The following is a 23,647-nucleotide window of genomic DNA, read 5'->3' as shown; positions in this document are numbered from 1 at the left end:
AATTGCTCTTATCTCAACCCTTTAGTTTTACAGTCCTTTCCAATTCTCCTTGCCATTCCTCTGCTTAACAGGGCAATGAGCAAGCAGCTGTGTGGCACTTAATTACCACCCAGGGCTAAAGCACAACAGTCCTTTTTGGTGCTCACAGGGACATGAAGGGTTGAGATAATGACAGGTTCAACTAGGGTGTGTTAGAATAAAATTGTTGTCAGTGTTCATTGGACTGGATTAATTATCACTGGCCACAATGCTGATTTCTCTGCTCTTAAAGTTGCTGTCCATGGTCTCAGGGTTGAATTATTTAATTGCAGCATGTGCTCCCTATGGTGCTGTTTGTTCTCCTTGGGACCTGGGCTAACGTTATCATAGTGTTGTACTATATAGTACTGGTTTATGATTTGAAAACTCACTGGTCATACAACTAACCTGTCTGCATACTCAGTGTTGTTGTCGCCCCTGTGCATCAGGTGGTATAAGTGAGTAGAACTAATCCATGCTACATCCACTTAGTACTACTTGCCATCCTGGTGGGGAATCCTACGACCAGGATTAGGAGTCCTGCCTCCTGCCAGGTGGAGGACAGGGATAACCAGGTTTACTGAACTGTGTGGATCTGATGGCCTGGCACATCAGACCCACAGGAATATAAAGCTCTACTAAATACTGGTACAGTGTACTCTAATGCCATCAAGCTATGAAGGGGCAGAACTCATTAACATTTCCACAGTGACAGGGGGATTGCAACAGCTAACTGTATTGGAGGCCAAAATAAACTTGACTGGGAATGAGTGGCAAAAACATCCCATTGTGACTGGCCCAGAAGCTCCACATATCCTTGTCACAGACTCTTAGCAGAAGGTATTTCAAGGATCCAAAATAGTGTCAACAGTGGGCTTTTGTTATAGCTGCCCTGGAAACAGAGACAACTAAGCAGCCGTCTACTTTGTCCAGACTTTCAGAAGACCCTTTTGCGGTGGGGTTACAGAAAAGTGGAAGATTTTAATGATTAATTTAATAAAAAGATAAAAACAAGTGCCAGCTGCTATTACAACAGTGCACCAACAGCAACACCGCACCAGTCGAGACTCCCTCATTCCCATCCATAAGCTGATTTGATGCCTAGAGAGCCAAGGAGTGATCAGCAGGACCCATTCACCCTTTAAAGTGTCCCATATGGCCAGTGCAAAAGTTTAAAGGAGAATGGAGACTAACAGTGGACTATCGTGGCCCAAATAAAGTCACACTGCTGTTGAGTGCTGCCATGTCAGACATGCTAGAACTTCAATACAAATTGGAATCAAAAGGCAGCTAAGTGGCAAGCCACCACTGATACCACAAAAACTTCTTTCTCAATCCCTTTGGCAGCAAAGCGCAGGTCACAGTTTGCCCTCACTTGGAAGGGTGTCCACATACACCTGGAACAGGCTGCCCCAGCAGTGGAAACACAGCCCTACCACCTGCACTGGAACAGGGTGAAGCTCCAGAACACCTGCAATCATTGATGACATCATCGTATGGGGCAACAGAGCAGAAGCAGTTTTTGAGAAAGGGGAGGAAATAGTCCAAGTCATTCTGAAAGCTGGTTTTGCCATAAAACAAAGTCAGGGGACCCACACAGGAGATCCAGGTTTTGGGAATAAAATGGGAATACTGATTTTTAAGAACCCAGTGGGTGTGATCAACAAAATAACAGCTATGCCTCCACAACTAATAAGAAAGTCAGGCTTTCTTAGGTGTTGACTTTTGGAGAATGCACATTCCAAAGTGATTGTAAGCCCTCTTTGTCATGTCACCTGAAAAAAGAATGATTTTAAATAGGGCCCTGAGTAACAACAAGCCTTTGAACAAATTAAAGGTGAGATAGCTCAAGCAGTAGACCTTGGGCCAGTTTGGATTGGGCAAGATGTAAAAAATATGCTCTACACTGCAGCCAGGGAGAATGGCCCTACCTGGAGCCTCTGGCAGAAAGCACCAGGGCAGACTCAAGGTTGACCCTTGGTCTCTTGGAGTCTAGGATATAAACAATCTGAGACCTGCCACGCTCCAGCTGAAAAAGATATATTGGCAGCTTATGAAGGGTTCGAGCTGCTTTGGAAGTGGTTGGTGCTGAAGCGTAGTAGCTCCTTCTGGCACTCCAGTTACCAGTGTTGGGCTGGATGTTTAAAAAGGAGGGTTTCCACCACACAACAAGCAACTGATGCTACATGGAGTAAGTGGGTTGCACTGATTAAAACTAGCTCGCATAGGAAGTCCCAGTCATCCAGGAATCTTGGAAACTATTATGGACTGGCCAGAAGGTAGGGATGCAACCACAAGAAGAGGTGACACTTGCTGAAGAAGCCCCACTGTATAATAAAACTGCCAGAACATGAGAAGAAATATGCCTTCTTTACTGATGAGTCCTGTTGTATTGTAGGAAATCAGGTGGAAGGCAGCCATATGGAGTCCCCTATGACTAGTCACAAACTGCTGAAGAAGGTGAATTAAGTCAGTTTGCAGAGGTGAAAGCTATCCAGCTGGCTTTAGATGTTGCTGAATGAGAAAGATGGTCCAATGCTTTAAGTCTATATTGACTCATGGATGGTGGCAAATGCCCTATGGCGGTGATTGCAGCAACGGAAGCAGAGCAGTTGGCAATGCCTAGTAAACCCATCTGAGCTGCCACATTGTGTCAATACATCACTGCCCAGTTGGAGAACCTAGTTGTAGAAGTACATCGTGTAGATTCTCACATACCCAAGAGTAAGGCCACTGAAGAACATCTAAACAATCAATCTTGGCTGCTTGATCTACCTGCTGAAGTGGCTCACATAGATTTGGATTGGCAACATAGAGGTGAATTATTTCTAGCTTGGTGGGCCCATCACACTTCAGGCCATCAAAGAAGAGATGCAACATACCCTACAAAGGCTAGGGAAGAAATAAGAAAACCAGCAATGTAGCACGTTGAGGTAGGACTTCAAGGCCACCATTTAGTACTGAGAAAGAAGGTCTGTACATTTGATGAACCAAGAATGCGTACATGTTTTAAGTACCGAAGAAAACAAATTACATCTTAGTTGTTTTCAAGTGAGAAATAACAAGGTAAACAGTCCTAGAATTTTTAGTGGTAGCATACAGGCTTCACGGCAAATAGAAGCAATGCACCGAAGCACAGCATATTACTGCCATCACCAAAGAGTCAAAAAAAGCATAGACAGTTACTAACACAATGCTTCGGTAATCTCAGTAGCAACTGAAGGCCAGACTTCCTGGTTCTTTTCCACATACCAAAGCCTTCGTACTACCAAGCACTGAAATGCCTATCTTGGAACACTGAAAGGCTAGGAAGACACCAACAGTGCATACCAATGATACCAGTGGGCTCCACAACAGAGCACTAGGACTACACAAGGGACTGGGTAGGCAGGCAAACCTGTAGCAATCCAAATTCAGTTTCAGAGTTACTAGGATTCTTAGCTTACAGGTTTTCCATAGCTTCTCTTAACACATATACAATAATTAATCACCTGTCAAGTTAGTTTAAAGTTGCATTCAAATGCATTGCAACTTCATTTTAGGACAGTTCTAGCTCTGTCATTTATTTCAGATTTCCCCATTTTATCTTTGTATTTAACCACCACCTGAGCATAGCATGTAGCCTTCCTTACTAAGCAGAAAACTTACCTACTGCAGACTGAGTTCCGAGGACACTGAGAAGTTGTGATGCATCAGGAGCATGGAATAACACACAGGCAACCAGAAATTCAGTAGCATCACTGAGACAATGGTGATCCCTAAGAAAGCTAGTTTGAGCCAAAGCAAGTCCATCACCAGAAAAGCTTCCAACCACACTGCTTCAACAGATGTAGCAATAAAACAGTACCAGAGAAGCCAAGCTGGAAGCTCAAGGACAGATTATTTAGTATTTATGCAAATCATACTAGCTGCTCTGTGTGCATACTTGTTAGCTACCGGACTTTATCTGGACAAGACACTGAAGCCTTGCCAGCAAGAAAACAATTTGCATAATACGTTTTTTTTAACCCACCCATAATGTTCAGAAGATCTTTAACCTGGAAAGCCCAAATCGTAACCAAGCCCACCCCTTAAGAGTATTAAGCTTGAGATGAAGACTTGCAATACCTTTAGAATCTCCATTTTAAGGGTATCTTGTCCACACATCCAAATGCCTTCTCACAATTTAAGTCTAATTTTTTTTATACCAGTTTGAGGCACTATGAGCAGCAGACTGTCTCAGGTCACTATACTGATACTACACTCTTCACCAAGAGAACTTTTCCCTGACTACTCAACACACACATAGAGCCTCAGACGCTGAAGACATCTTAATATATGACACGTCACACTTAAGCAAATACCAAATCAGGCACTCTATTTAGCATCTTGTAAGTTAATGTATTCATTGAAACAGTTGATTTGGAACAGAAATCTGTCAAGGAAACTATTGCCAGTATTTATTCCAGTCTTCACTCTCAGACTGAAGTTACTGAAAGCAGGTAGGTTTTATTTTTTTGAAAAAAACTGAGCTAATTATGAGAAATTTCTTTTTAACCTTTTTTCTTTAGTTGTTTTTCAAGGTGTCCACCCAGCCCCTCTTTCCCCACCCACAAAAGTACAGTGGGAAAAAGACAAGTTGAAAAAGCTCATGGGTCAAGGTCAAGAGAGGATCACTCATTGTGCTATCGCAGTCACAGGCAGACCAGACTGAACTTGGGCAAAATCATTTAATATCAGTTAAGACATGAGAAACAAAGAAAAAACTAAAAACACCTTTACCATGTGTCCCTTTATCCCAGGCTCAACTTCACTCCTTTACTTCCCACTCTACCTCCTCCCCTCAGCCAAGCAGGTCAGGGGGTGTGATCAGGCCCTAACAGCTCCTCTCTGCAGCTCCTCCCTCATGCTCCACCGTGGCATCCCTCCCGTGGGGGACAGCTCTTCAAGAGCTGCTCCAGCATGGGTCCTCACTACTGAGGCACAGCCCTTCAGGAACAGAATGTTCCCACGTGGGTCCCCCGTGGGTCACAAGTCCTGCCAGAAAACCTGCCCCAGTGTGGGCTCTTTCCCACAGGCCTCAGCTCCTGTCAGCAGCCTGCTCTGGCATAGGCTCTCCTTGGGCTGCAGCTTCCTCTGGACATATCCATGCTGCAGCCCATGGAGGATCCCACACTGCCACAGATGGGTATCTGCTCCAGCGTGTTTCTCCATGGGCTGAGAGGCACAGCTTGCCTCACCTTGGTCTCCTCCATAGGCTGCAGGGGAACCTCTGCTCCAGTGCTTGAAGCATCTCCTCCCCTGACCTTGGTGACTGCAGGGCTGTTTCTCTCACAGCTGTTGCACAGTTTTGTTTTTTTCCTCTTTCTTAAATACTTTTTTCCTCACAGGCAAAACCATCTTCATTGCTGCGCTCAGCTGTGCCCCACTGTACATACAGCACAGGGCAGCCCTGACCTTTCCTCACAGGGTCCCCTGCAGCCCAGTCCCTTTTCCAGCACCTGGGCACAGACACCTAGTGCATTTACAAAAAACTCATGTCTTTCAAATTTGTGACATTCCAAACATCACAGGTGAGTAACTGCTTTTTTAGAGTAGCAAGTGCTTCCAGAAGAAGGGGCCTATCACACACTTTTCAATTTAAGAAGCCACTGCTTCTGATGTGTCCACACACAGAATCACCACAAGCTGTTTGTGATACCATTTTTGAAAACTGACAGCACAGTAAGAGAACAGGTAAGTTACAATGAATTCAAGGGATAAAGACAGGCTTGAGTATAAGCTTCAGTATTTATCAAGTAGACTAATTTTCTAAATGGTACTAGAATTTTGTAAACAAATCACAAAGCAGGGAAAAACAATAAACCCCAATGAAATATTTTGCATATGTAAAATAGTAAAACTGATTACTGAATTCCTTATGAGAAAACATTTTATCCGGTTTCAGTAAAACACAGTAAAGCATTACTGAAAGTTAAGGAAACAATGCATGAAATCAAAGACATTATTAACAACTTACATTTCATTTTCCGAAAGTGCATCTATTACATTGACAAATTTATTTTACCGTAGCTTACTCCCTTCCCTCTTCTGCTGTCGAGCCAACAGATGTTCCAGTTACATTATGGGTATGCTTTTTTATAGAAACTGAAATCAGCACCTTTTATCAGATTCCTGCTAGACAAACATCACAAGCCCTGTACATTTTTCACAAGTTACATGTCAGAATGAAGACACACAAGCATTCCTTTTTCTCCAGGACACAAGTGTTCTCTTACAACATTCTATAAAAAATAATCTGGAGCTAATCTGAAATAAGGACAGTACTTCCTTCATATTCAAGTCCCTGTATATTTTATGAAGTATTCACCTTAGAAATACAAAAGGCATTTGTGGGTTTTTTTATTTCACACTTACCTATGAGAGTTACACTGTTGATAGCAGTATCTTTTCTTCACCATAATGCTTACATTCTAGAGGAAAAGCACTAAAAAGCAAAGATACATACATATGTAGTATTTGCAATTACTTGGCATGCAAAAACTTCTGATACAGAATGCAAGTAAATTTCAAGTTATGGTATTGCATTAGTGTTCCTAGACTGTTAAAGAAGACCCAGAAGATTTTTTTCAAAGACTCAACATAATTTGTAGGGCTTACAAGTCAGATGCTATTTAAAAGTCTGTATCATCTAAAGGGAAAACCACCACATACAGTGTAAGCATTCCAAATGATTTGTGCAATCTTTTCTTGCTATGTGCTAGTTATATGGACTATACTCTCCCCACCTGCAATCTGCCTGAAAAGTGTGCCATCTTTGCCCTCATCATAGCTTGATTTTCTATTTAGTTTTCATTTTTCATTGTTGCCTACATAAATGAGCACACTTGACCCATAAGCTCCAGGCAGACATCACTGAATATTCTTAGGATTCAAATAAGCATTCTTGCTCAAAAAATATATGATTTTAGTATAATGGCAAGCACCAAGACAACAGTGCAATGTCATAGGAGTGAAGTGACTCTATGTTAACATATGAAGAAAAGACAAAGGAAGCTATGAAAAAAGTATTACATATCAGGAAAAGTAATTAGACTTTAATTAGAAATTAGATCTATAATCCACATAGATTGATTGAGGTGAAATGAGACTGGAAGACCTGTAAGAAAGCAGAGTAACTGAGATGCAAGACTAACATCAGCTAACAGAGGTTTTATTTATTTGATGGAATTTAATAGACATTCCCATGCACTACAAAGAGACTGCCTGAAAGGCAAGGAGAGGAGTGGTGAAGACAATAGCTAGATACATGTTTCAATTGACTGACAGCAGTCACACAGCTAACACCTGCAGAAGAGTAAAAGGAATCTCACACTCAGTTTTAGAAACAAATTAAAATTGATGACGAAAGATAGCCAGGCCACTGGTCCACATCAATGCCTGACGCAAATACAGGACATACAGTCAAATTAACCAAATATAAGCTTAACTACAAGACTATGTAATATCACCCCAAGAACAAAATCTTAATTTACAATGAAGCAGCACATGAGGGTAACTGCATTTGTTGGGTCCATACAAAACTATTTATTTCTGCCAGTACGGGCTTTACCAGATTTGGTGCAAGAAGTCCAAGGCTAAACTTACTAGTTTGGATTCACCAGCACTGGTATGGCTAAACTGCTAGCTCTGGAACTACTGTAATTACACCCAGCTCAGAAGGGTTTGCTCAGTTCTCTGCTCCATTAAATGCACATGCTATAATGCACCTACATGCATTACCACTTCCAAACTTTTGTGTACTTGACCTCACAGCTTCAGTAACATACCTTCCACATTATAATAGGTGATTAAATTCTTCAACAAAGCAAAAGCAAGGTCTAAAGGAACCATTCCCTAGAGACCTCTACTGTCTAAAATTAGATGAACAATTCTGTGATATTTGAAGAGGGCAGACAGAACTATTTCCTTGAAGAGACATTTATACTCCACAGAATATGTAGATTAATGATTTGCACACAAAGCGTGCTTACTTAGTAGACAAGGAGATTCCAACTTGGAAACTCCGAGCCTGTTTAAGTGTCTGTTTTACATTCTCCACTGCATAAAATTCTACAAGAGAGAAAGTGAATGAGTTTTAATGGAACCATACAGGTATGTAAACAAAAATGATCCTTCAGTTCATGACTATGCTCAAATTTATGCTTTATTTAAATTCATGTTGTACAATTCTGACAAACTCAGAACACTAAAAACTCCCCAAGAATATATACAGAATTAGACATACAGAAATTAAAATTAAAATCTCACTTCTAAATTAATTCACTCTGGGAAAATTTCAGTAATTTTTCTTATAACAAGCAGATTATTATCTCTGACTAATTTATAATTGAGTATTTGCCTACACATCTAAATAAAAGTGTTTGAAGGCAGTTTGTTTGAAAAACACTGGTGTATTATACACATGTGGCTCTATTCTGTCTTCTGATCCACGATACACTCAGTATATTCAATAGCTTTGCTGCTATTGGTCCAAGTTCACACATTACCCCCAAAAAATGCATTACATACTAAGTAAGCCTATGCTGCTACAGAAGAAGCAAAACAATCTTTACTGAAACCTACACTGGACAAATGTGCCTTTAAATCATATTAATCTGTTCCTGATTGATCCGGTATTCAAAACCTAATAGAGCCACGCCACACCAGCTGTAAGAAAAAAGGATACTTACACAAGGCCACAAAAATTTGATCAAATCTTCTAATCACATTCATATTAAAGTTCTCAATCTTCAAGGGCCCCAGAAACTACCAATGTTCACACACACACTCTCAAAACACACTTTCTTTCACATCTACTGGTGAAAAAAAAAAATCTCAAAGCCCCAGCTGGGCTGGCAATTCCAAAGCACTGTTGAGTGTCATTGTCACAGAAGTATTTGTAATTTCTTGCACAGCCACACTCAAGTAAGAACATCCCATTCGAAGTCTGCTATGGGGTCAAAATCAAGCTATTGCCAGAAAGAGACAGACTGCTAAAATTCAAATCCTAATACAGGGATTGGCACAGAGGAAGAAGTGACACCTACACAACATTTTTGATATCCCCAAATTAGAGAGAGATATATCTACACATCTCTCTAAGTATCAGTTAGATTCGTCTCAATTGGCACTACCAAACACCATATGCCACATCACAAGAACCCTACTCAGCAGCAATGAAGAACTTCTAGAACCCTATATAAGGCAGGGTAAAGACTAACTCGTTCAAGCACCATCTTTATTCATACATCTCTCAAATGGTTGAGCCTGCAGCAGCAGCACTTTAATTACATGCAAGTTTACATATTCCAGGGTGTATGTCATAACACTCATATCCAAATGTGCAAGTCACCTTTAAAATAAAAGCTTACTAGCGACTAATTTTTTTCATGTTCTAGATTTACTATTAAATAAACGTATTAAGACAATGTTAAAGCTGCTAAATGAAACATTCCACTGGACAGAAGTGACAAAGTTAAATGAAACATGAATCCATGTTTCATAACTGCTCCCTTAAGTATCATACGCATTACCTTTCGGAGTTTAATTACAAGATCCTGTATCACTGCTAGCATCAGTATACTAACATTTTTCTCTAGTTTCACAAAAAACTAGCAGCTAGTTTAGTTCTAGCTAATTTCAGGAAAACTAGTAGCACAAGAGCTAGGGAGGAAAAGATTCTATGAAACAAAAGGAAAGATGGCAAAGAAGCACCTCTGGTTTAAGTACAAGGCATTTAAAAATTTATCCAGGCTTACACCATTTTCATACATCTTCAGATTTTCTCACTCCTCAAGCTTCTTACATACTTCTGTTCAAGGTCTCAGGTTTTGGCACCGATTAATCTAGCAGCAAAGCTTCTCTTCACGTGTTCTAGAAGAGTGCAGACAAAGTTTATTGCCTCTGCCACAGATTTCCAAGAACCTTCCTCTGAGATGACTCAGTTTTTATGGAATATCTCACTGTCTAAGCAGCCCTTATTTCAGGCTGAGAAGAGTCACATTCAACCTCCAACATTCATTTGAATGCCACAGATAGTTTGGACCACAGATAAAGTAACACTATTTTTTTCAGCACAACTCCTTTAAAAGTAATTTTAACGCTAGAAAAACTGCAATTCATACTACAAATCTGAATCAAGCTCAGAACGAGAGCTTCTTTGTGAGGTAATCGATACACAATTCAAATACCTAATCAACTATTTCTGGTACTGTTGTACGCTGTTTTTTCCAGACTAGCTCCATGACAACTGCATCGTTTTCATATGCATGTCTCCATGCAACAGAGGACACTTGTGAAAATTTCAAATCCAAAGTAAAGGGTTGACAATTGAAGAGTCCTTGAAAGTTTAGAACAGTAGTTTCTAGCCTCAAAAAACTCCTGGGGTAGAATTTGAATTGGAATATTCTCTAAATATATATATACGATCTTGTAATATTCATGGTTCACTTGAAATGAAAAATAAATCCACTTTAGTCATTACATATTATTTTCAATTTAGTCCAAAGACAGAAATTCAAATCTTCACGATCTTGATGTAACCCAAAAGTAGTTACTATTCTAAGAATTCATAATACAAATAAACGTCTATAGCCTTATTTTTCATACAAATAGGTACTTGTAATACTATTATCCCACCACTTTGATGGCTGTTTCCTTTTATCACTAATTTGAGCTTGAAAAGAAAAATGCTTTCATATACAAACTCCAAAAACAGATGTTAAAAGACATAACCCATCTGATTTTTACTTCAGAGTACTTCATCATTTTCCAATTTTAAAAGCAGAAAAAAAGCAAAACCATTAGCATAGTTAAAACCATAGACAAAATTAGTGGTGAAACGTTCACCACCTAGAACTTCCACAGATGCTGCATACTCATGACATCAGTTTTGAAAAACAAAATAAAAACCAATTCCAAACAAATTTCTTCTGACAATTTCTTCTCTTCAGCTATCAATAATCTGTACTGAAATTGCTCACTACTGTATCATTTCCCATTTCTTTGGTGTTCTCTAAATCTAACCTCAATATAATGAGAACCTGCTCATCAGTAACTCATTTTGTTCACACAACGTAATCTACTTGATATACATGGGGCATTTCAGTCTTAAGTTTTGCAAGTGTAACAGCCTAATTTTCTAGGTTTTTTTTTAAATCCTTTAACACACAAAACAAAATACAGCTTGGCGTTATCTGCTCAAGATTCATCATACTTTCAGATGTCAGTTAATTCATCTAAGAACATTTTATTCTCCCATTGCTTAGGTACTTACAATTCTGACATCAGTTAGGTGAACAACTACCTTGGAAGCACTGTAAAAAGAACACGCAAATCCTCTGAAGCAACACTATTCTCCCCCCCCCCCCCCAAAAAAAAAAATAAAACCCAAAACCACACACTACAACAAAACCATTCTGTATATATGAACTAATCCAAGAAACAAGGATGAACTTTTTCAGGTTTGCCTAAGATGCACCCAAATCAGATCTTCAGCAGTATCCACATCCATGCCACCAAAAATCACTGTTAGTGTTTCCCAGCCATCTTGTCTTTCAAAATAGTGAAGACCAGATCCCGTATTTGCTACATTTATTCCACAACGAGTATGTATGCAATATATGAGTTGGAAATTCTTCCTAGTGTTTCAGCAGCAAAGAGGGAAAATGAGCAAAGCAACCACTACTTCTCCATCACATGCAGATCAAACTCTTCACTCTGCAGAACATACACATTTAAGTACTCACGTACAATATCCTGATTTCAAAAGCAAATTATATCTCCTTATAACAGATCATCCAGGAACTCAGCTTTGCAATTTGCTTCTCAGTACATGGCCTCTGAACATTTTTATTTTGATTTGTGCTCTTCAGCACTCCAAGGCAAACTAACAGATCACAAGTGCACTTAAATTTTATTTGCATTACCTGCACTTCCAACAACGTTGTCTTTCTATCTCAAGTACATTCTGCATTACACTTCTGCCTTTTCTACTTACAAGTCTAAGCTTTCCACAGATTCTTATTTTCTACTACTACCTCTGACTAAGTACTGTTCAGAGCGCATGCAGCCTTTTCTGCTTCTGCCTTCTGTAATATCAACCCATTCCAGATTGCAAAGCCAAACAACAGAATTGATGAATGCTGGCAAGCAAATGAGATTATCAGCATTCCCAAAAATTATGATTTTAAAAAAACTTGTTCTTTTACAGATTTGTAAGATTCTCACCTGTGGGAAAATCACTTGTGAGGGAATTAAGAGAAAACTGGAACCTAACAGAAGCACAGTGTTACAAAAAGCTTTTTACAGTAAAATACATCCATCACTTTCAGGATGCTTGGCATGCATTGAATCTACTTTACCACAGCTCCCTAAGCAACACACCCTGCCATCCCAGCACCTACTGATAGGAGTAACGGAGGGTGGAGCCAAGTGGAGACCCCATGGCCAGTGGTACTCTGTGGTACTCCCTGCAGGAAGGGGGACCTGACAGTCTGACAAACTGCATAGCAGTTGTCATATAAAGTATACACAAGATTATGTCCACCGCTGAGCTGACCACTGTGGCAAAATTACTTTCCTCAAGACGAAATAATCTCATGGTAATACTAACACACACCTCCATCCTAAAGTTAACTGCCTCCAAGGTAATCTTGCTGGGTATGTGATCGCAATCAGTTACAGAAGCTTGTATGGATAGAGTCTCTCAAGCTCCACCTAAACGTAAAGAAAATTGACTTCTCCTGGACCAAAATAGATCTGAAATGGGGCAACTGTTGTCTAAACTCCCAAAATATCACATTTTGATTTAGTGTCATAAGGTTAGGTCAAGATTACCCACCTTCTAAAGCTTCAGGTTCTGGCTGACGAACTAGTAAGGTGTCATGACCCCCATACGTTAACAGAAACTTCGTTAAAAGTAGGACAAAGGTAATTGTGGTAGTAGGAGACTGCAACCTACAATCAAACAGCCCTCCCAAAAGAGGGCAAAACCCCACTCAAAACTTTAGTGGTATCTGAGGATGCATACTAATTTACACTGAAAGCAAGAAACTTAATCATACACAGGATTCATTTAATGAATATGCTATGTACTATGAAGTATAAAAATAGGACAGATGAGCAGAGAAGTTAGGGAAGACTCCATCCTAACTTCTGGGACCAGTCAACAGGCTTAACCTGTCTTCTCCCCACCTCAAGGACCCCTTTTGGGGGAAAACCTTATTCTAGGACTAACTCATGCTACTGTTAAGTGTATTGTTTTAAGCTTGTTCTGCAGTCACTGTTATTATCACTGGTGATGTTTGAACCTTACTGTCACAAACTTGTATTTTGTATAAAATCTTCAGCTGAAGTTTGTATAACTCTGGAGATCCGAGGAGTTCTTGTAAGGAACATGACTCGGTGATACCACCAACAGGAGTGCCCAAATAGGTCAGTCGAATCACCCTGATACAGTGGGCTGTCAAAACACAGTCAGGTGGCTGACAGACTGGTCAGGCACAGGGGGCTTGTCTTGCTTGGGAAACTGACAGGCTGACCAAATATAAAGGGTTCAAGGAAAGCCCCTTCTTAAAGTGACATCCCCATAAAACATGAAGTTTTATGTAACTGAATTCAAAGTCTACATACAAACAGGCTCAGTCCAAACACATACAAAGGGAGATTGACTCTAAGCAGCCTAACTTAAAGTGTACGAGTGGCTCTCATGAATAAAAATTCACACAGCTAAGCTTTCTAAAAAGTCAGGTTTTCCTATCAAGTTATATATATATATATAAAAATAAAATCCAGAATTACATTTCCCTCTTACAGCATCAGCTGCCACACATTATTTTCAATGAACATAATTAGGCCAACATTCCAGAATGAGCTTTTCTATTTGCACATATTTCCCTAGGGATATTTCATCAGCAAACCACATATGGCCCCATACAATCCTTTTTTAATATGCAAAATCTAACAGAAAAATGGCTTTATTAACACATTTAATAAAATCTTCCTCTGTACAAGAGCTGACCAAAAAAATACACCTTATCTGTATTGAAGCTTGCTTAAAAAGTCTGTTCTAGTTAAGCTACTGTAATTTTTTTTTACCAAGGTTTAAAGTCACATGAATAAGTCTGATGGCTATCAATTCTGCACATTTAATTTTGTCATTTGAAAGACTACTGTCTAACCAACAATAATGCAGCCTTTTCCACCACCCAATTGCCCATTCTGGTCAAAATACTACAACAACAGAAGACATGTACAATACTCAGGGTCACCTTAACTCAATACAATTTTTCTGCAAATGAGAGACAACTAACTATGTAACAATTAAGATGCCCATGCAATCTCTTCATCTCTGTGAACTTAAAATGGTGGTGAGACACTGCAACAGGCTGCACAGACAGGCCGAGGATGCCCCATCCCTGGAAGTGTTCAAGGCCAGGCTGGATGGGGCTTTGATCAACCTGGTCTGGAAGAAGGTGTCCCTGCCCATGGCGGGGGATTGGAACTAGATGATTTTCAAAGGTCCCCTCCAACCCAAACCCTTCTATGATTGTATGATCAACTGAAGACTGCTATTTTGTGTTCAGTGCATAAACATTTATTTTCTCACTGACCTAGAAGAAAAATTTGGCCCTAATCCACAAACCACCCTTCATTATAGGCTTTCACCACAAAATTCCACCAACTTCATGTTAGGATTCCATGCAAGTGAATGCATTTACTTGGTTAAAATGTTTATGCATTTCTCCTTCTTGCAGGATCATGCAAGACCCATCATACAATCATTTTAGAGTAACAGCTGAAAGTCAGTTTTCAGAAAGGAGTGTTATAAAGCCAGCAATAATTTTTAACATCAAATAATGATAGTATTCAAGCTCATTTACTAAAGAGCAGAGAAAGGAGGTACCCGATGGTTAAACAGTATTCCCGAAATTTGTTTTTTCACTTTTCCAACACCACCCCCACATACACTTAAATGGGCTATATTGTACACAGCTGATGGAAAGCTAATGCTGCGCTAGCTAATGCTACATAATGGATGCTTCAGTTTTCTACATAAAGCATTGTACCATCAGCACTCAACTGTTATCGCAGAACAGCTGAAATGTACAGATTAGCTTAAAGCTAGGCTAAAGAAACTGGAAAGTTGAATACATCTGAAAGTTAGAAAACAAAGCAAGGACACCATTATATTTCATGTAACACCGTAACTGTCTGAAGACAAAACTAAGCACAATGCTGAAGCACTCCAGTGCTATGTAGCAAAACACATTTTCTAGGAGTCAAATACACTAATTCTGTTTTCAGATTAGAACTTGGATAGGATAAAGTACACTCTGTGCTCTAGCATTCCACTGTAATTGTGATAAGCAATTTTCAAAATGAAAACTCTAATTCAAGACCAATTCCTCCTCACCCTTATCCTTAATTACACCATCAGATTCTACTGTGTGACTTACAGGGGAGCCAAATTCAAGTTAAATTATTTTAACTCAGGAAAATTCTTCACCATCAGACATTAACTACTGTGCTGGACTCCCGAAAAACAAGTCCAGAAAAGAAGACATCACACACTCATGCCTGACAGATCATTATTTGATCCTGTAAGGCAGACACCTATTACCAGTAGCATTGAGCATTATTCCTTTTTATGATGCCAGACCTCCAGAGGTCAGTATTTAAGTTTCACAGGCTTTGACAACACAGAACTATTGAGAATGTTTTAGTACCTCTGCCTTTCCTCATTCTGACCTTAACAAAATTAATTTGCCCTCTCCCACTGTTCTTGAATCACTTAGGGATTTTTTTCCCTCCTATAGCTCTCCTACTTTAGTACAACTATAACTGTACTAGATTGCAGCTCAAAGCATGCTCTTCTGTATGTGCACCAATACATGCACTGGGATCTAAAACATGGGAAATACTCCTTTGTCCCACAGCTCAGACAAAGCACAAGTCACAGCCCTAGTCACCCATTTGCTATTGAAGTCATGTTCTTCCTCCTATTCCTGGGTAGGAGCAAATAAAATGCAGAAATCACAAGCTGGAAAGCCACTTTCTGTTAAATTCCAGTATCTGACAGCACAGCTATCTCCCATCATCATGATGCAGGTTCCGTAGAAGTTTTGATGCATTCATGCAGCCCAGACTTGAACACAGAACTTAATTTTTGTAGAATGTCTTCCAAACTATCAGCTGTTAGACTGTTATAGCTGGTGTTTCCAAGGGCCTTAGACCTCAGCAAAACTTAACTAGGCAAACAATGAAGAGACTGATCAACCAACCTACCATAACTCTAGTACATCCTTTAAATTAACAATACCAGAACTTAACAGCAAGTTGGTTAGGTGAGAGTTTCATTTGCGTTTTGTTTGTTCCTTTTTCTCCCCCCCACACTGGTAGGTCTTTCCCTATGTTTATTTTCCAAATCAGCCAAGTGGTTTAAACCAAACCAACCTCATTTCTGCCTGAGGCAGAAACTAGCATGAAAGACTTCAGACTTGACAATGTTTTTGCCACTGAAAGTACACAAGCTTAGAACAGATGTTAACCATTTATGTTCCTGCCCACTCTGCACATAAGGAAAGGGATAACCTGCAGTACAGGAAGTAACTTCAGAGTAAGTTTTGCAGCTATGAGTGTTAAGGTTTTCTGACAAACTACACTGTAATCAAATTATTCTGCTGTTTTAATAGCATCCACAAATTAGACAGGTACCTTCTACAGCAATGAATTTCAAGTACTTTACTATCAGATATACTTGAATCTCCTCCCTCACATGCATGGCTTCCACTGCAATGTCTATCTAAAATGTCTTCATTAAAATGAAACTACAGCATTATATTCTAAAAAAGGCTGTATAGTTTTCTTTTTGCTTTGTAAATTTAACATGGAATAAAATATTATAGATTAGAAAGCCTTAGACACCACAATTAGAATCATGCTTGTCACCATCATATTGAACATGTAAGATTCATAGTGACATGAATTTAAAGAAAAATATTAGCCACAATTAAGATCTTAAATTCATCATTTGTCTTATAAAATGTACTTAACCAATGACTTCCTGTGAAACTCAGTGGAAAAAGCAAGACTCCCAAAGTTTTATACAAAACCAAGCAATACTGAGTATGAAATCATCTGGTGTAAATGAGAAGTTCTGAAAACAAACCAACCTGTTACGCTACTGGCATAAATTTTGCCAAGGTCTGATGGCTGTTAACTAACTACACTAATCTTACTTTAAAACAAAATTCTCACACACTAAAATGAGAAAGTGTCAGTGTCTTGACGCAAGCACTATGTAGTAAACTCTTAACTTACTGCTTAGGGAGACTAAAATAGATTCAGATTAAGCAAATTGTTCCTCAGACAAAAACATTAGCTAAGCTTAGCACTCTACAGATTAGTATTCAATGCCCACACATCCTCACTGCAGTAACTTCAGCTTGTGGGACATGTTTCACATTTCCACAGTATTCCCAGGCCTCCCTCTCTTACATCTTGAGCTCTCCTTGTTGCAAAACCCCTAGTTTCTTCCCAGAGTAAAAAAACCTTACCTTCACTTCTCACTTAAAGAAGAGAGAGGTTCTGTTGGTTGCCCAGTACTACAAGTTGCAAGCCAAACAGCTCTCGGGCTACTACCACACAGAATAGATAATGTCCTTCCTTCACCGGGGATAGTAAACAAATATGTACTCTCTATATACTGCGTTTTATAAAGCTTTAGGAGCCTATCTTCAGTGGCATAAAGAATTAAGCTTGGTTAAAATTACCCAGCAAGTCCCACATTTGTATAGGCAACAGATGAGAGAACTAAAGACCAAAAATACCATATTGCCTTTAAAAACGGACTCCTAAAAGCAAACATTAAAAAAAATTATTTCTGGAAGGCAAAGACATTTATCTCTCGGTCTGGCAAATGCTTAGGAACCAATTTAGCCATTCTGTCTTCCTGTTCCCTGCTGGTAAACTTCTTCTCTGCCCATTTACTGTTACCTGTAAATTCAAGCTTCACTCTTTGTTATCTCTCCAGATTTAGGATGCCTCAGCCTATTGGCAGCAAATGCTAAGCCAAAGTAAAAACTTTCATAACCTCATACATTGAGCAACCTGTTTGTGGCATACTGTAAGAAATGAATGAATAGCAATTGTTTGAGGCAATCTTCCACAGAAAGAGAAAGGAAGAATGTCTTACACTGAACTTTGTTTTCAGAAGCCAGTGCTTGCAAGGCACAAATAAGAAAATGGCCTTAGACCACTTGTGTCCCTGACTGCAATCTCTACAATAATACTTCATCTTTTCAAGATTATATTATACAGAATTTAAGATACCTGTATTAATATAGATGTTATCTACATTTAAACTCACATCATTAGTATCTGAAATTAATTATGTACTTCGTTTTAAGCTAGTGGTACTCTAAAGCAACACTGAATACCTTTATAAGATTGGTTTATACCACTACATTTAAAAGCTGTTGAAACGAAATCTTTCATGTCTTTACACATAGAAATGTAGCCCACTTCACTGAAGTCCTAATATAAAGGCGTAAAACGGAAAGTGTTTAGTGCCTTAAATACAGAGAGGTATTCAAGAGATTTTTCTTTAGGTAACAATACAATTTTTAAATAGTATTTTCTTTTAGGCTGCAAAGGTATGTCCTACCCTACCTACTAAATCATGAGTTCCATCATCGTAAAAGTAACCTGCCTAGAAGACTGTACTTTAAAGCACAACAGCTTTCTTAAAATGTATGCTAGTGTTTCACACACAGATATACTGAAAACCACCAAATAAAGGAACAAACAGGAGTGAGAACAGTGGATGAGGGGTAATTACAGTGAAATGTGTTCAAACAAAAATGCTCTATGCAACAGGTGCAGTAAAATGCAGTTCAATAAACATTCTAGGAGAATGCACCAGTAAACACTTTTGTAATATTCTGGAAGTGCTGCATATTTAATATTTAAAAGTATTCTCTGCACCTTTTCTTGGAAAGAATCCTCTTATTCATTTAAACTAACAAACATTATCATCTCTTGAACATTGGAACTAAATATGTGAGCTAAATGCAATCAAAATGGTCTATATTTTTGAGCATAGCTGATTATTACTTACAAGTTTCAGAACTTCCTTCAAAAGCAGTGCCTCCAGAAAGCTCTGGAAGTAACCAAAATCCTAACCAATTCTACAGCACGGTCTGGTATATAATGTCTCCTCTTGCACATTCTCCCTATGCTGAAGAGGGACCATTAGATTTTAAGTGGCTTACCTAAGGTCACTGGGAGGGACACATGTTCCTATCACTGTCTTTATCAGCGATCTAAACCTTGCTTTTAATTACTTTCTTACTAGTCTCCTTTTATTTATGCAACTATTCAGCTTAAAACACACACACTTTTCTTCACTGAACTATTTCAGCTGTGGCCCACAAACTCCTGGAGCCCTGATAACCATGTCTAGGAGGCTTCTTAGAAAAAGCAGCTCAGCAGCAGCAGGCTTGATTTCACTGCATTGGTTCTGCAGCAACATTTAGGAAGCATTAAAATACCTGTATAGTTAAAAAATAATAATACCATAAAGTATACAACAATTGGATAGAAGTTATTTTTTACTTTTTAATACAGATCAGGAAAACAATTACACAGAAGTCTCAAAACACTTTGAAAGAATGTTAAAAACCCAGAAGCAAAGCCAACAGCGTGTTGTGACTCTACACTTTCGTGTACTCTTTCCAGGGTACATTAGTTGCTCCTTGGGAATATACCACACCATCTTCATTGGTAAATAAACTGATTATGATACCTTGGGTTTAAGATCATCTAAACACAGTCCGCTGCTGACAAGCATTGTCCCACTCCTCCACTACGCAGGGTGTCAGCTCTTTTGCCTCTACAACTGCAGGTGGGATTGACTGAGAACTCTTGCAATTAGTTTCCAGTTGAATCAGCTTAAACTGAAGAATCAGCACCACAAACTCCTTTACAACTTTGTTCTTGTTGCAGTTTGTGCATTCTTTTAATTGTGTTATTACTTCTGTGTATGCATGCCATTACAAAACAGTTAAAAGTGACAAGAAAAACCTAAGAACAAGAAGTAGCTGTCAGTTTTGTTTACAACAGACTGTAAAGTACTGTTTAGCTGGCATGACTTATCAAGAAAAGCTACAGAAGTAATTATTAGAGCTGATCAGTACCCTGTTCTTTAAAAAGTTGGTTTTTGTAATTACAAGATACTGGAAAAAAGTAACCACTGCCACTTCACTATTCCTCACACTTGACTTATTGTTGTCTCAAAGTCATAACTAAAATAAATTCATCTTAAACACCAGTAGACTTCCTAATATTAAAACACAGTTTTAAGACAAAAGTAAATGTTACAAATACATTTTACTGATACTTACATCACAATACAATCAGCAGTCACTACTAAAGTACAGTATTTTCACAGGCCAGACAGATGCAGTTGGGACACTAAGTTTCCATACACTGCATCAGCTTTAAAAAAATGTATTTAATCTAGTTATGAGACTATTAAAAGTGAAAAATACCACAGGAAGTAAGTTCAGCCTTTTTAAGTGTACGTAAGTAAACTGGATGACTAAAAACTCTTTTGCAGGTTTAGTGACCTTTCTGGGGTTCAGGGATGAACACCTTTAAAAAAGGTTATTTTAGACAGGGCCTGCAAGTCTTCCAAACAGGCTTAATCTCCCAACAAACTCTGAATCTTTATTACACAGGAAAAAAGCCTACAGAAAGCACATCACTGCATCAGAGCTGGTATTCTAGATTCTGAAATTCTGTAAATGAATTTACATTTTACAAGCAAATACATCTATGTGATTCGGAAGTACAGTAGCAAGATAAAAAGATTCATTTGATAAGCAGAACGTCATTCTCAGCTGATGAACTAGTCTGCTGTTTGCCACATAATTTCTCTATTTCAGGCCAGCACAATAAAATACCACTTATTTCCATTGCAAATACTGTTTTTCACTTGTTGAAACTTCTCTATTCAAAGGAAAGTGACAAAAGGATGTTGAGGTCAGTAGAAGACACATCCTAAAATACAGTTAACAAAGCACTGTCTGTCTCCTCTTTTCCCTCTAAAAGAAAAATTGCATTACTCCTGTCTTGAATTTTAACATCCCAACACAGCTCAGGATAAAATGCATCTATTAGGCATTAATTTGTGTTCAGAAAAGGTGTGAGTGTACAGTGCAGATAAGTTGTTTACCGCTACGCCCAGCAACACACAATACGCTTAACAGTGTGCTTTACTTCCAAGCATACTTAAGATCATGCAAAATAAAGGATAATTTTTCACAGTATAGAACTATAACTACACCTGCACTTACAAAATAACTTACACACAAAACGCATCTTTGATTATATTCCAACAGCTTTTACGCACAGCGCATCACCTTAACACTGAATGTTTGCCCTCCAAATCAACAGGGAAGCCTGAAAATAACCTCTGTAAGTTTCATAGCAGATCACCTGATGCATCACTCAGCGATTTTAACGGGCCAAACTTAAAACCACTGCTCAGAGCGTGTTTGTAAACAACTGCAGAAACAAAACAAAAAAGGGAAAATAAGCACTGGCAGCACAGTTCGCCTCTGAGTACAAACGCACTCACGCAACCTGCGCCCACAGAACAGGAAACCGAGTTTACCCGCTTGTTCCTAGAAAAACAGCTCAGCGCGCGGCGGGACGAAGCACCGCCGCGACCGGCGCTCGCTCAGGAAACCAGGCGCGCCGGAGCAACGCCGCTCCCGGCGGGGGCAGCGCCAGCCTCCGGCCGACGGCTCCTGCCGCCCGGGAGAGCTGCTGCGGGCGGGCGACAGGCTGCCAGCCCCCAGTCGCGTCCCCCCGCCCTGCGCTGCCGGCCCAGCCACGGCCCGCAGCCCCGCGGCGCCTTCCCCCCTCCCGCCCGGCCGGGCGGCGCCGCTCCCCCGAGCCCCCGGCGACCCAACCCACGGGCCGGGGCGCGAGCCCCTCCAACCGCCACCTGCGACCGGCGCCGCGCGCGACCGGTCGTAGGGGGCTCTGCATCCCCCTCCCCCCACCGGGCAGCTGGAGAGAGCCGGTCAAGGCCTCGGCCGAAGGGGGTGCTGCGGCCGCACGCTCGGCACCGCTCCCGGAGCTGGCCGGGCACGGCTACCTACCGGTTCCGCGGAGCGGCCGGAGCTGCTGCGGGTGGCCTGAGGGCGGCCGGATGAGCCGTGCGACAGGGAAGAGACGCGGCGTCCAGCCGGCGGCGATCTGGGCGCTGCTCGCTGACCCTGCCCGGGGAGCTCCGTGAGCGGGCCAGCCGGGGAGGGCACACCCGCAGCGGTGCTCCGAGCCAGAGGGGAAGCGGGGCACGGAGCGGCCGCCCCGCCCCGCAGCGGCAGCAGCCCCGGGCGGGCAGTCCGCGCCTCCGCCCAGATGCCGAGGGAGCGCGCAGGTGGGCGGGGCCTTCACAACTGCGGGGAGAGGAAGAGCGCCCACCTCGCGGCGATCGGCGCCGTTTGGCCCCCGCACGACAAATTGACAGGCCCCGCCGGCCACTCCGGAGACGAGAAGCGAAGGCCAGGCCAAGCGAGGGGGCGGGGCTCGCTGGTGGGCAGAGAAGGTAGCCAATGAGAGGAGGGGCTGGGCGTGGCAGCGTGGGGGGCGGGGTTGAGCCGCCGCGCGAGGCGCTGGTTAGGTTCCCGCTCAGGCGCCCGTTGGCGCTGAGGGGTGAATAAACGGTCAGCCCAGGTCGGGCGGGGTCGGGCAGCGGCGGGCAGCGGCGCCCGAAGGGGTTCCCGGGGCGGGCACGGCGGCTGGATGTGCGTTGGGCACTGGGACGCGCCTGACCGCCGGTGTCCGGCCGCGCCAGCCCCGCTGCTTCCCCTCAAAACTTGGAGATCCGGCTCAAAAGAGGCGGCGGCGGGCTGCTGGCGGCGCGCGGTGAGCCCCTGCCCGCAGCCGCTCACTCCCTCGGCCGCAGTCCCGGTGAGTTGATGCGCTTTGCCGCTGTCCCTAGCAGGGGCAAAAGGTAGCTGCCTAAATAGGGAAGGGCTGCCTTGCAGAGATTGCCGTGTGCCCGGGCGCGGCTCTCAAATCGCAGCCGCGGCGCGCCTGGAAATTCAGCTCCCCTTAACCCTCTGCTGGACGGCAGTCCCCAGGAACGCCAATATCCTTCGACGCCGGACTGCTCACATGTGGCAGTTTCTCAGAAATGCTATTGCCCGTCTTGCGGTCCTCGCATTTGATAGGGATAACACTACTTGTTTCGCCCTGTAGTTACAGGTGGGTGAGGTTACTCGTGCGTTCCCTGCGTATCCGTGCAGGAATCGGGGAAGTAAGAACCCCACTCCTGCTCGGTGGCTGCAAGAACTACCATGTAAATGGCAAAAAATAGTCTTACAACTGCTATATAATCAACTTTATGACAACTGTTTTGCATATAGAGTTTCCTCTCTGTAAAAGATGGTTTCATCAAAGAAAACTGAGTATATACATATATTTGTTCCAATTAGTATTGCAGAGCCCTGCCTGTCAGATACTTAAGCATGCCACTCTTAAAAGCAGTGGAGCAGAGACAAAAACAAGTGTTGCATTACTGTGATTTCAG

At 41.3% G+C, this 23,647-nt stretch overlaps 1 protein-coding gene across 10 annotated transcripts in view; it reads right to left on the bottom strand.

Annotated features, from left to right (window-relative positions):
* Positions 1 to 22,589, bottom strand: part of CSNK1G3 (casein kinase 1 gamma 3) — a 70,527-nt gene extending 47,938 nt beyond the window's left edge. For 3 of the 10 annotated variants that reach the window (XM_056324512.1, XM_056324515.1, XM_056324513.1), the window contains exons 1-2: positions 22,212 to 22,585; positions 6,415 to 6,484 (exon numbers count right to left, since the gene is read on the bottom strand). The gene's annotated coding sequence lies outside the window, so the exon portion shown is untranslated. Of the gene's footprint in view, positions 1 to 6,414; positions 6,485 to 22,211 lie in introns of all 10 variants that reach the window. The other 7 variants (XM_056324516.1, XM_056324520.1, XM_056324517.1 and 4 more) reach the window with 6 other exon arrangements.
* Between the last annotated feature and the right edge of the window lie 1,058 nt (positions 22,590 to 23,647).

This window comes from Falco biarmicus, chromosome Z (assembly GCF_023638135.1).
Source record: "Falco biarmicus isolate bFalBia1 chromosome Z, bFalBia1.pri, whole genome shotgun sequence".
Classification (NCBI taxonomy): Eukaryota; Metazoa; Chordata; class Aves; order Falconiformes; family Falconidae; genus Falco; species Falco biarmicus.
Note: the sequence above shows the minus strand (reverse complement) of the source record. Positions and strands in the feature narration are given on the sequence as shown.